Source organism: Oryx dammah, unplaced genomic scaffold, assembly GCF_014754425.2.
Source record: "Oryx dammah isolate SB20612 unplaced genomic scaffold, SCBI_Odam_1.1 HiC_scaffold_3, whole genome shotgun sequence".
Classification (NCBI taxonomy): Eukaryota; Metazoa; Chordata; class Mammalia; order Artiodactyla; family Bovidae; genus Oryx; species Oryx dammah.
In genome coordinates, this window is record NW_024070187.1 from 67,480,887 (window position 1) to 67,494,294 (window position 13,408).

Below are 13,408 nucleotides of genomic sequence, written 5' to 3' on the forward strand. Positions count from 1 at the left end.
AATGAGAAAATCAAAACAAACAATAAGAAGAAAACTTAGGAACAAAAGAGTGAGCTTAGTGTCACAGGGCTGCCCTCGGGATGTTTTTTCTAGACTTTTAATGTGGTCGTAAAGCTAATTTGTTCTAGTTCTTTCTTGGGACTTTAAGAACCAACATTTCAAGATGTTTTAAAATCTAAGAGTAATAATGGTCCCTAGCCAGGAGGGAAGAATTAATGGAAAGGTGAACCGACTTACTAGATTGACAACCAGCAACTTTGCTGTCTTGGAGACTTTACTATGAGGGCTTCCCAGGTGGGTCCAGTGTTAAAGAACCGGCTTCCCAGTACAGGAGATGTAAGAGACACAGGCCCACTCTCTGGGTCGGGAGGATCCCCTAGAGAAGGGCTTGGCATCCCACTCCAGTATACTTGCCTGGAGAATCCCCATGAACAGAGGATCCTGGCGGGCTACAGTCCACAAGGTTACAAAGAGTCAGACGTGGCTGAAGCAACTTAGCAGCACACACACTCTGCTTCCACATTTGAAAAAGAGTGTGCCCTTAACCACTTTTAGCCCACTGAAGTTTTTAAAAAGGGAATTATACAAAGTCCTTAGAAAAGTATGATGCCTTTGGCTACTACCCAAGAGATAGAAGACAGGAGTAGGGGGTCAGCTTTGAATATGAAGGGAATTCCATCAGGCTTAGGGTTCATGAGCCATAAACGTGGACATCAAGCAGTGGAAATGGGGCTGTTTCCTCTTAGTTCTAATGTAGATTGCAGGTGTACATATCAAAAGATAATGAAACTCTAAAAGCCCCAGGAGAGCCTAAGGCCACACAGGATTGGCTGCATGAGAGAATTCAAAAGTGGAATAAGGGACAGAAGAGCTATAAAATTGATGAGATTCATTTTTAGATATGAAGCTGAAAAGAAATGGGTTCTTGAAACTCAAAATTTGTGAGCCCTGCCATGTTTATACACTTTTAGAAGCAGTGTGTGAAAAGTTGCAGACATTTTCCTTCAATAAGATGCACCAGGAAATGTCCAATAAAACTCAAAACTGCACAAATGCCTGCCCCAAAGCCCCCGACACCCCGGCCACTCACTCTAAACCATGACTTCAAGCCACCTGCACTTTAAAACAGCCCTGGGGACACGGCTGGCCAGACAGAGCGGGGTGTGTTTCAGGAGGGGGATCACTCGCTCTTTCTTTCATCTACATATGTGTCACTTCACTCTTCCACACTCATGTGCTCACTCATTGTCCCTCTGTACCTGCTGTGTAGACGTGGGGAGCTCAGCACCTCTCTGAATCCACTCACACAAAAGCATTAGTAAGTAAGGCAGCTGTTGCTACACCCCGAAAGAGAGACAGAGAAGAGGCTCTGCATAGCCACCCCACAGCAAGCCACTTAAATTTCTTTAAGGTGTCCACAGACACAGAGAACAGACTTGCAGTTGCCGGAGGGAAGGAATGGGTTTGGGAATTTGGAATTAGCAGCGGCAAGCTATCATACATAGGACGGATAAACAAATAGACAACAAGGTCCTCCTGTATAGCACAGGGAGCTATTGTTAATGTCTTGTGATAAACTATAATAGAAATGAATATGATAAAGAATGTGTGTGTATATATATATAAAACAGAATCACTTTACTGTATAGCAGAAATTAACACGACATAAATCCACTATACTTTAATAAAATAAATTTTTAAAAGGAGGTTTATGAAGGAGCCTTTTGGGCCCAGAAAAGAAAACAACAGTCTCAAAGGCCCTTGCTGAATCATCTAACTTCAGAGAAAACAAAACAGAACTTTAAGTCCTGCCCCGATGTTCCAGGCCAGCTGCATCTGTCTGGGACTTATCACCCCCTCTCCAGAAACCTTCCACCCCCCTACACCTGCCCAGAAGACTTATCATCCCCTGCCCAACTACAAATGCCATCTCAACTAAAGTAAACCCAAAACATCCCGCCTGATTAACGTTTCCCTTATCACTTACACAAACTTCCCTATAAATATGGAGCCTCCCTGATCCCTCTCCGCACTCAGCCTGGTCCTTAGACCAACTGTCGCCCCTCCTTGCCTGAATAAAGGTAACCTACTTCTGTTGAAGTCGTCTTTCCTCTTTCTGCCTCGGCCCGAACTGTACCTTACAGTGTATGTTCTCCGAAGTCCTATCTCAACCTCACCCTCCACACTGAAGGGTTTTTCTCCCCCTCTGCTTCTTCTCTGCGAAGTGTGTGCCTGTCCTTTCTGTTGACTCTCACTCTAAGATGACCCCAGGAAATTCAAACTCTTCCACCGTCTGTTGGCAGATCAACTTAGCTGCCTCTGTTCCTGTTTCTAACCTGGGAAACTCATTGCTGGGATCTAGCACAAGAAAGAATTCTCTAGTTAATAGAAACTATATGCCTTAAAAAAGCAGACTCCATAATTCATACATTCAACAAGTATTTGCTGAGTGCCTGCCATTTGCCAAGGATTGTTCTAGGAGGTGAGATGAGAGCAATCAGTGACCATCATTTTCTATCAGCATGATTTTGGGGGTCTCATCCCTACTCCATCCATCTCATCATGACATTTCTTCCTTTAAAACAAAATTATTTATTTGGCTGCGCCAGATCTTAGCTGCAGCTAGTATCTTCCATTTTCATTGTAGCATGCAGGATTTTTAGCTGTGGCAGGTGAACTCTTAGTTTCGGCCCGTGGGATCTAGTTCCCTGACCAGGGATTGAACCTGGGCTGCCTGCATTGGGAGCATGGAGTCTTAGCCACTGGACCACCAAGGAAGTTCCCAAGACATTTCTTCCTGACACACATGGTATTCTCTAAGAGAGAATTCTGCTGGATGAAGTTGTCCACACCTTACTATATTTATTAAAGCTACATACATTCTTTTATATTGTTAATATGTTTTTAATTAAAAGCCACCCCCCAACTGAGACAATACAGTTTCCTATCTAACATAATAAAAGGTATTTTTAAAAGCAATACAAGCTGGCTTTGACTCCAGAACTGACTAGGGTGAACACAAGCACCAGTTGAAACTGTCTGACCCTTTGTCAAGGAAAGAGAATTCTCATTCACTGTTCTGTAAGGCAACCTGACCAATGGATCAGGAGCCTGAAATCTTTCCATGCTTTCTGACTCATTAGTCCTACTCTGAAGAATCTCTCCCCCGAAGATAATGCCATACAGTTATTTGCAATTTTCAGAATTGTAAAATAGCTCAAAGACAATGAAAGGTTAGAGCAGAATAACTTGGAAGGGTATGCTCTGAACAATGCATAGCTTCGAGGCACAAATTTTTCCTTACCTTAGCAAGAAAACAAAAACTATTTATTTATGCTCATAAATAATTCCTCCAAAACCAATGCATATGAAAAATACAAGTAGAGGAGGAAGGGGAAGGGGGAGAAGTGCTTAAAGAGGCGGGAGCGGGTGTGGGAGTCGGGTAGGACCCAGGGCTAAGGCAGCACCCACCCCTCCTCTCTCCTTAGTGGATCATGCCCAGGGCGGCAGCTGCAGCGGTTGCAGGAGGCAGGTGGGGGGTGAGGAAGAGACTGGGTGGTACCAGCTCAGGAGATGATGCCGTTTCCAGTTACAACACAGGGATCCTAGCAAGTACAGTCGCCACAGAAGCACTGAGGCATTACTTCTCCCATCAGCTCCAGTCATTTCAGTCGCTCAGTTGTGTCCAGCTCTTTGCGATCTTGTGGATTGCAGCACACCAGGCTTCTCTGTCCATCACCAACTCCTGGAGCTTACTTAAACTCATGCCCATCGTGTCAGTGATGCCATCCAACCATCTCATCCTCTGTCATCCTCTTCTCCTCCCGCCTTCAATCTTTCCAAGCATCAGGGTCTTTTCCAGTGAGTCAGTTCTTTGCATCAGGTGGCCAAAGTATTGGAGTTTCAGCTTCAGCATCAGTCCTTCCAATGAATATTCAGGACTGACTTAGCAGGCCCCAAGGAGACTGACTGCCTACTTACACAGAAGCTAGTTGAGACTCTGAAGCCCTTTGGGGTTTTTGAAGAGGAAGAACTGCAGCACAGGATTTTAATTTGGGGAAAATTAAATAACCTGGTAAAAGAGTGGATATGAGAAATCAGTGAAAGCAAGAATCTTCCATGATCTGTAATTAAAAATGTTGGTGGGAAAAACTTCACATGTGTATCTTATAGATTAGGAGTACATACAAAATGTGCCGATATTGACGCACCAAGACTTGTTGATCGAAGTGATTTTTTTCACCTCATTCTATGATAAGTTGAAATTATAGGAAGAAGTAAAAGATTTAAGAGCTGTTGAAGACGCATTTGTACCAGTTATCAAACTGTGTTTTGATGGGATAGAGATTGATATTTTGTTTGCAAGATTAGCACTGCAGACTATTCTAGAAGACTTGGACTTAACAGATGACAGTCTGCTTAAAAATCTAGATGTAAGATGTATAATAAGTCTTAACAGTTGTAGGGTATCCAATGAAAGTTTATATCTAGTACCAAACATTGACAACTTCAGATTAACCCTGAGGACTATCAAACTGTGGGCCAAATGCCACAATATCTATTCTAATATATTAGGTTTTCTTGGTGGTATTTCCTGGGCTATGCTAGTAGCAAGAATTTGCTAGCTTTATCCAAATGCAATAGTAACAACTCTTGTACATAAATTTTTCTGGATATTTTCTAAATGGTATGTGTATGCTGCTGCTAATTCGCTTCAGTCATGTCCAACTCTGTGGGACCCCATAGATGGCAGCCCACCAGGCTCCGCCATCCCTGGGATTCTCCAGGCAAGAAACTGGAGTGGGTTCCCATTTCCTTCTCCAATGCATGAAAGTGAAAAGAGAAAGTGAAGTCACTCAGTCATGTCTGACTTAACAACCCCATGGACTGCAGCCTACCAGGCTTCTCTGCCCATGGGATTTTCCAGGCAAGAGTACTGGAGTGGGGTGCCATTGCCTTCTCCGGGTATGTGTATAGATTATATTAAAATAAAATTGATTGTAGACACTGAAAAAAAATTCTAGTAGAAAATAGTCCCTCATGAAAAGAGAAAAAATATATATGTATAAACACATACATATGTATGTGTATGGGTTTGAGGGTTATTTTACTTTTCGGTAACTAAAAAAATTGTTTCCTTAATGAAGATGCATTATTTTCTTTTAAAAATCATTTTATTTAAATATATCTGACATAGAGAAATAAATTGTATACATTTAAATTGTACCACTTGATGTTTTTGTGGTTATGTATACATTGTGATTGGAGAAGGCAATGGCACCCCACTCCAGTACTCTTGCCTGGAAAATCCCATGGATGGAGGAGTCTGGTGGGCTGCAGTCCATTGGGTCGCCAAGAGTCGGACACAACTGAGTGACTTCATTTTCACTTTTCACTTTCATGCATTGGAGAAGGAAATGGCAACCCACTCCAGTGTTCTTGCCTGGAGAATCCCAGGCACGGGGGAGCCTGGTGGGCTGCTGTCTATAGGGTCGCACAGAGTCGGACACGACTGAAGCGACTTGGCAGCAGCAGCATACGTCGTGATGGAAAAGGAAATGGCGGCCCACTCCAGTATTCTTGCCTAGAGAGTCCCATGGACAGGGGAGCCCGGCAGGCTTCAGTCCATGGGATTGCAAAGAGTCAGACACAACTGAGCGACTAAATATCAACAGTGTACATTGTGAAGGCTTCCCAGATGACTCAGTGGTAAAGAACCAGCCTACCGATGCAGGAGAAGCAGGCGACAAGGGTTCAATCCCTTGGCTGGGAAGATACCCTGGAGAAGAAAATGGCAACCCACTTCAGTATTCTTGCCTAGAAAATCTCATGGACAGAGGAGCCTGGAGAGCTGGTCTGTGGGGCCGCAAAGAGTCAGACACAACTTAGCAACTGAGAAAGCGCTTACTTTGTGAAAGGATCTCCACAGCCAACCTAAATAATTCATCCACCACCTCTACATAGTTATCCTCTTGTGTGTATTCAGAAGATTGAATTTGAGATCTATTCTCTTGAAAATTTCAATTATTCACCAGTATCACAATTAACAGGCTGTACATAAAATCTTCAGAAAATATTTATCCCAGCTAACTGAAACTTTGTACCCTTTGCCCAATATCTTTCAGTTTCTCCCATACCCCATACCCTGATACAATCTGATTTGATGACTTTGACTCTTTTAGAATCTACATATACATGTGAGCTCACGCAGTATTTGTCCTTCCATGTCCAACATTTCACTTAGCATGATGTTTTCTTAAGAGAATAAATTTTGGAGTTTTATTTCATGGGAGAATTTCTTTCTCCAAACCCTATTTCTTCCATGAAATGTTCCTTGATTAATTAATTGAAAGGATTAATTTCATCCTTTTCCCTTCATATTTTTCTGCTGATTCCACCTCTCCATGCTTTCACATTGATTTTCATGTGTTTGTTTGTGGGTATTCTCTGTGTGTGTTTCAGGACTACCCTTCCAATTAAATAGATTGAAAGCTCTTCAAGAGAAAGAATCTGTCTTCAGTTCCCTCTGTATTTTTCTATCTATAAAACAACAATTTAATTTTTGAGTAAGTGTACTGATTAGATTTTACTAGGTCAGCATTTCTCAAATTGTGAGCCACAACTCTCTAGTTCTTGGAGGCAGTTCACAAATGAAGAGTTTCCTAAACAAATAACTTTGGGAACACTGCACACTTTGTATATTAGCGTATTAAAGTCTCTGAAAAGGCCTGTAGTAAATGAACTGCTTAACTTTAATTCAACACTTCTCAAATATATTTGATATGAATACTCTTTAAAAAAAAAGTACCTATTGACATTGCACATTTTCTGGGATACTTTGTGGGAAATACATTATTAATTCCCAGAAGACAGGGATAAATATTATATCTTATTCATCTTTGATTTGGCTTTTCATAATGTTGTCTGACACATAGTGTTGGATTATGTGCCTCAAAATAAATATTTTTGTGTAAACGAATAAGTGCCTGAAGGCGAGCTTCTGTGAACCAGTGTGATGTGTTAAGCAGCTGTAGGCTAAGGGCTGACTGATCAGGTTTTAAAGAATCTTCAAAAGTTTTTTTAACCTGAGTCCACATGGAGCTGGTCAATAGAAAAAAGTATGAAAATACCCCAATCCCAGGATGAAGACTAAATCAGACCTGGGAGATTTGCTACAGATACATAGTTTAGACACCAGGAACTATGTATGCACAGGATACCCAGACTACAATTAGTACGAGATCCCTTAGTCCAATTCTTCTTAAACTTTCTCATTGACTTACTCCTATTGGCCAAGGATCCTGACACATGCTCTAAGGGAGGTCTGTCCTGTGGGAGAAATCTAACTAGCCAAATAAAAGCAAGAACTTTTTGGAATTTTGAATTTTATCTTGAAATTTAAATGTCAGTTTTACAAATAAAGGAGACATGGAATATATACGATGTTTGTTTTAATATAAAAGTAATGCTTTACATTTTTAGCTGAGTGGTATAATACTTCCATTCAAGATGCAAGGGCTTATTCCCATTCTCTTATTTAACATGAGAGAAAACTCTCATCCAGAGAGAGAAAGTGACTTGTTCAAGACCACCCAGAGAATGTTTGGCAATCTGGGGTTGAACCCCAGGTCTCTTGAATGCCAGTTCCACGTTACTGCCCAACTAGACGAGCCCTTTCATCTCACACTATACCTACACAACGTCATTTGATCTAATAATTCCACTTCTAAGAATCAATCCTAAAGAAATAGAAATGCAAGGAAAGACCCAAAGATGTTCAGTTCAATTCAGTCACTCAGCAGTGTCTGACTCTTTGCAATCCCATGGACTGCAGCACACTAGGCTTCCCTGTCCATCGCCAACTTCTGGAGCTTACTCAAACTCATATCCATTGAGTCAGTGATGTCATCCATCCATCTCATCCTCTGTTGTCTCCTTCTCCTCCCGCCTTCAATCTTTCCCAGCATCAGGGTCTTTTCCAATGAGTCAGTTCTTTGCATCAGGTGGCCAAAGTATTGGAGTTTCAGCTTCAGCATTAGTCCTTCCAATGAACATTCAGGACTGATTTCCTTTAGGATGGACTGGTTGGATCTCCTTGCAGTCCAAGGGACTCTCAAGAGTCTTCTCCAACACCACAGTTCAAAAGCATCAATTCTTCAGTGCTCAGCTTTCTTTCTAGTCCAACTCTCACATCCATACATGACCACTGGAAAAACCATAGCTTTGACTAGACGGACCTCTGTTGTCAAAGTAATGTCTCTGCTTTTTAATATTAGCATTAAAAACTATTTAAATCTTTAATAATGGGAAGATCACTAAACAAAATACATGTAACAGGATATTTTGGGTTTTTTTGTGTGTGTATGTACACTCAGTCATGTTTGACTCTTCACAACCCCATGGACTGTAGCCCACCAGGCTCCTCTGTCCATGGGATTTCCCAGGTAAGAATACTGAAGTGGGTTGCCATTTCCTTCTCCAGGGGAGCTTCCCAACCCAGGGATTGAAACTGAGTCTCTCACATCTCCTGCATTAGCAGATGGATTCTTTACCAACTGTGTAGCTATTAAAAGTGATGCTTACAGGGAATTCTGCTCAGTGTTATGTGGCAGCCTGGATGGGAAGCAAGTTTAGGGGAGAAAGGATACATATATATGTATGGCTGAGTCCCTTTGCTGTCCACCTGAAACTGTTACAACATTGTTAATTGGCTATATGCCAATATAAAATTTAAAGTTTTCTTTAAAAAGTGATGCTTATGAAGAATTATGTATAGTATTATAGTATTAAAAGATATAGTATACTACATATAGCATATAGTATTTAAAAAGGAAGTAAAATCAAGATTTCCTATTCTGTAAAAGTTATTATATACAACATCTATTAATATTATTAATTATTTTATCTCAAATGCAATACTTTAAAACACTGAGTTGTCATCTTTAGGCAGTAGGGTAATGGATGATTCAATTTTTTCTTTATATTTTTCTATGTCTTTCAAATTTTATGCAGCAAATACATAGTTAGAACTAAGCAGAGCATGGAGCTTCCCAGGTGACACAGTGGTAAAGAATCCACCTGCCAGTGCAGGAGATGCAAGAGACCTGGGTTCAATCCCTGGGTCAGGAAGATCCCCTGGAGTAGGAAATGGCAACCCACTCCAGTATTCTTGCCTGGGAACTTCCATGGACAGAGGAATCTGGTGGGCTACAGTCCATGGGATCACAGTCAGACATGATTGAGCGACTGGGTATGCACACACAAGCAAAGCAAGATTTTAAAATACATTTGTAATTCAAAAAAAAAATTCACGCAAAGACAAACACAGTACTTGGCTATTTTAGCCATGTGATGCTGAATTCCCTTCTAAGTCCTGCTTTCTGTGACCACCTATTGGGCCCGAGTTGCATCTATTTCCACCCAGGGGCTCCAAGTCTGCTAGTAGAGACTGGGTAGCTGAAAGAGGGTGCTGCTCACAAAAACAGGGCATGCCTGAGCTTCTAATGAACCTGGAGGAAAACCCCTCACGTGGCTGGCTTTAGCCTGATTCTTCCTTATCCACACTCTGTCCTGTCTCCCTGCTTGCACCTTCACTCTAGAAAGAGCTGGCATATGGGTCGTGCCTCACCTTCGGCATCCTGGGCAGGTCTTGCCTGTTAGCATTTGTCAGTGAGGAAGCATCATCAACCCAGGAGGCTGCAAACCCAGGGACGGTTTCCTATACAAACAAATGAAACTGGACTTCTGTTTCTAGAGAGGAGAAACACAGTGTCCTGCAAGGCAAGTGTATTGAAATAAAACATGATGACACCACAATATTCCAGCACAGTGGTTCTCAAATCTAAGCACACTTGACAATCAACTGGAAAGCTGGTGGAAATACCGATTGATGGGCCCACCAACCGAGTTTCTGATTCAGTAGATGGGGGAGAGTTCTGGGGAGCAGTTTGAATTTCTGCTCAGATGCTGCTGCTGCTGGTGGTGGTCTGGGGGTCATGCTTCAGGAGTCACTGCTCTGGCAGAATCACAGACCTGGCTAACACATGGAACAGGAAGGCGTCTGTGACCTTGGGACCCATGTATGGCTTTTAGCAGAGGAAGCTTTGGACTCACATGCTTCTTTCCTTTCTTTAGCCTAATTATTCTCTCTGTATTTCCCTATTTCTATGATGTTCATTCACTCATTTAACAATTTAAAGACTACTCATAGTACACTAGACAGTAAAGATACAGCAATAAACAAGTCAGACAAAATCTAACCTGAGGGAGCTTCTACCCCAAAGGAAATAGTTTGCATTAAACGGTTGTGATGAGCCTTTCTAGTATCATTCAAAAATATCCTATTCTACTATAGAAGATGTGAAAGTCATGACATGTATTAAGCATAGATAATGAGTAAGCAAGTACCTTGTAAGACATAGTCAGAATTCATAAGATATATTGAATAAATATGTTAATAAGTACAGCAAGCACTTCAGTGTTGAATATTGAAAGGATGGAAGGACTGAGAGAAACCTAATATTCATGATGTGCCAAATATTCCTGAATCACTAAACAGACACAAGCCATGTGAAGCCTTTTTAATTTTCATAGAGTTTTAATTTGGCCACCCACTGGTGAGACCCTCTCTGTTCCCATGTGTCCTCTGCCCACAAAACACAAGTATAATCCAAAGGTGCTCATCAGGGTGATTGACAGGCTACCACTGTGGACAAGGGGACTTATTTCTGTATCTGTCCTATTGAGCAAGTCTGTATTTTGGCCTCAAGTACAGGCCAATCTCCAAGATATTGTGAATTCAGTTCCAGACCACTGTAATAAAGTGAATATTAGAATAAATTGAGCCCCAGTGTGTTTACACTATACTGTGGTCTATTAAGTGTACAAGAGCATTATGTCAAAAAAACACACAACATACATACCTTAATTTAAATATACTTTATTGCTAAAAAATGTTGACCATCATTTGAACCTTCAGTGAGTCATATTCTTTTTCGGTGGAGGGTCTTACTTTGACATTGATGGCTGCTGACTGATCAGGGTGGTGACTGATAAAGATTGAGGTGGCTGTGGCAATTTCTTAAAGTGAAACAGAAATGAAGTTTGCCCCATTGATCGACACTTCCTTGCACAAACAATTTCTCTGTGGCATGAAATGGTCTTTGAAAGCATTTTACCCACAGTAGAACTTGTTTCAGAATTGGAATCAATCCTCTCACACCATGCCACTGCTTTATCAACTAAGCTTCAGTAATAGCTTAAATCTCTAGTAATTTTGACAATCTTCACAAAAACATCTTCACCAGGAATAGGTTCTATCTCAAGAAACCACTTTCTTTGCTCATTCATAATAAGCAACTCCTTATCCATTAAGGTTTTATCATGAAATTTGCAGCAATTCCGTCACATCTTCAGGCTTCACTTCAAAGTCTAGTTCTCTTGCCATTTCTACCACATCTGCAGTTACTTCCTCCTCTGAAGTCTTGAACCCTAAAAAGTCATGAGGGTTGAAATCAACTTTTTCAAATTCTTATTAGTGTTAATGATTTTACCTCTTCCCATAGACCTTCGGTGGCACTCTGGTAAAGAATCCATCCTGCAGGAGATGTGGGTTTGATCCCTGGGTCAGGGAAGATGCCCTGGAGAGGGATATGACAACCCACTCCAGTGTTCGTGCCTGAAGAATCCCATGGACAGAAGAGTCTGGCCAGCTACAGTCCATGGAGTCACAAAGAATCGAACACAACTGAAGCGACTAGCACGCACACACACACAAATCACAAATGTCCTTAACAGCGTTGAGAATAGTGAATCCTTTCCAGAAAGTTTTTAATTGACTTTGCCTAAAACCACCAGAGGAATCACTGTCTATAGTAGCTGTAGTCTTATAAAATGTATTTTTTAAATAATAGACTTGAAAGTTGAAATTACTTGATCCATGAGCAGCAGAATGGATGCTGTGTTGGCAGGCATGAAAACAGCATTAATCTCATTGTACATCTCCATCAGAGCTCTTGGCTGACCAGGTGCATTGTCAGTGAGCAGTAATATTTTGAAAGGATCTTTTTTTTTTTTTCCCGAGTAAAAGTTCTCAACAGATGTGCTGTCATCCAGGCTTTGTTGTTCCATTTATATATTAGACAGAGTAGATTTAGCATAATTCTTCAGGGCTCTAGGATTTTCCAAACAGTAAATGAACATTGGCTTCAACTTCAAGTCACCAGCTGCATTAGCTTCTGCAAGAGTCAGCCTGTGTCTCTCTCTCTTCTTTCTATCAAAAATTGTGAAATTACCATTTTTGATTTAACATTTCTAAATTACTTGAAAGACATGTGTACAAACACACACACACACACACACACACACACTTCCTTCTTAGTTTTCTCATTGCTAACATACGTGTATGTGCTCAGTTGTGTCTGACTCTGTGTGACTCCAGACACTGAAGCCTACCAGGTTCCTCTGTCCATGGAATTTTCCAGGCAAGAATACTAGAGTAGGTTGCTATTCCCTTCTCCAGGGGATCTTCTCGACCCAGGGATCAAATCTTTACCTCTTGCATCTACTGCATTGGCAGGAGAATGCTTAACCACTGTGCTACTTGGAAGCCCCTTGCTGAAATATGCATTCATATATTTATATATTGCCTTCAGTGTATGTCAAAACCATGATACACTGGTTTCTTTAAGTCTACACAAGGAACATTTGCTAAGAGATTCATAGCATAAAATTTTATAAATATTACTTCAAAATTTTACAAGTATGGCTTTTAATTGTAGTTATTAGGACTTTGAAACTTTGAAGCCAGGCATTGACTTCTCCTCTTCAGCTCTGAAAGTCCTTAATGACATCTTCCTGCATAAGGCTGTTTGTCTACATTGAAAATTTGGTGTTTCGTGGAGCCACCTTCATTAATGATCTAAGCTAAATCTTAAAATGTATCTAGAAGAGATAACTTGCTGTGCTCTCCACAGCAGCACTTGCTGCTTCACCTTGCACTTTTATGTTACAGAAACAGCTTTTTTCCTTAAACTCATGAACCTATCTCTGTTAGCTTCAAACTTCTCATCTGCACCTACCTGGCAGACTTGATATGAAAATCAAGAATGAATGAGTGAGAGTGTCTGGGGCATAGTCTGGTAGAGATGATGTTCCCACGAAGGCTAATATTATTCCTACCCATCTCCTCCCTATAAGACATTACTGCATTCTAACAAACAATGCAACATCTTTTAAAAGCTGCCTCCAAATTCTCTTAAAGGATTTTGTTTCCTACCCTCCAGCACTAAGTTACATTGCCAAGTTATGTCACCTAATGGGCCTGGACCTTGTCACAACTTTATTTCTGTTTCTTTCCCAAAAGCCCGGGATCTCCCTCACTCCTTATTTAACAAAGAGCTTGGGTATA

The 13,408-nt window shown here is 41.1% G+C and overlaps 1 pseudogene; it reads left to right on the top strand.

Annotated features, from left to right (window-relative positions):
- Positions 1 to 3,576: 3,576 nt before the first annotated feature.
- Positions 3,577 to 11,586, top strand: LOC120861581 (annotated as a pseudogene).
- The last annotated feature ends 1,822 nt before the right edge of the window (positions 11,587 to 13,408 follow it).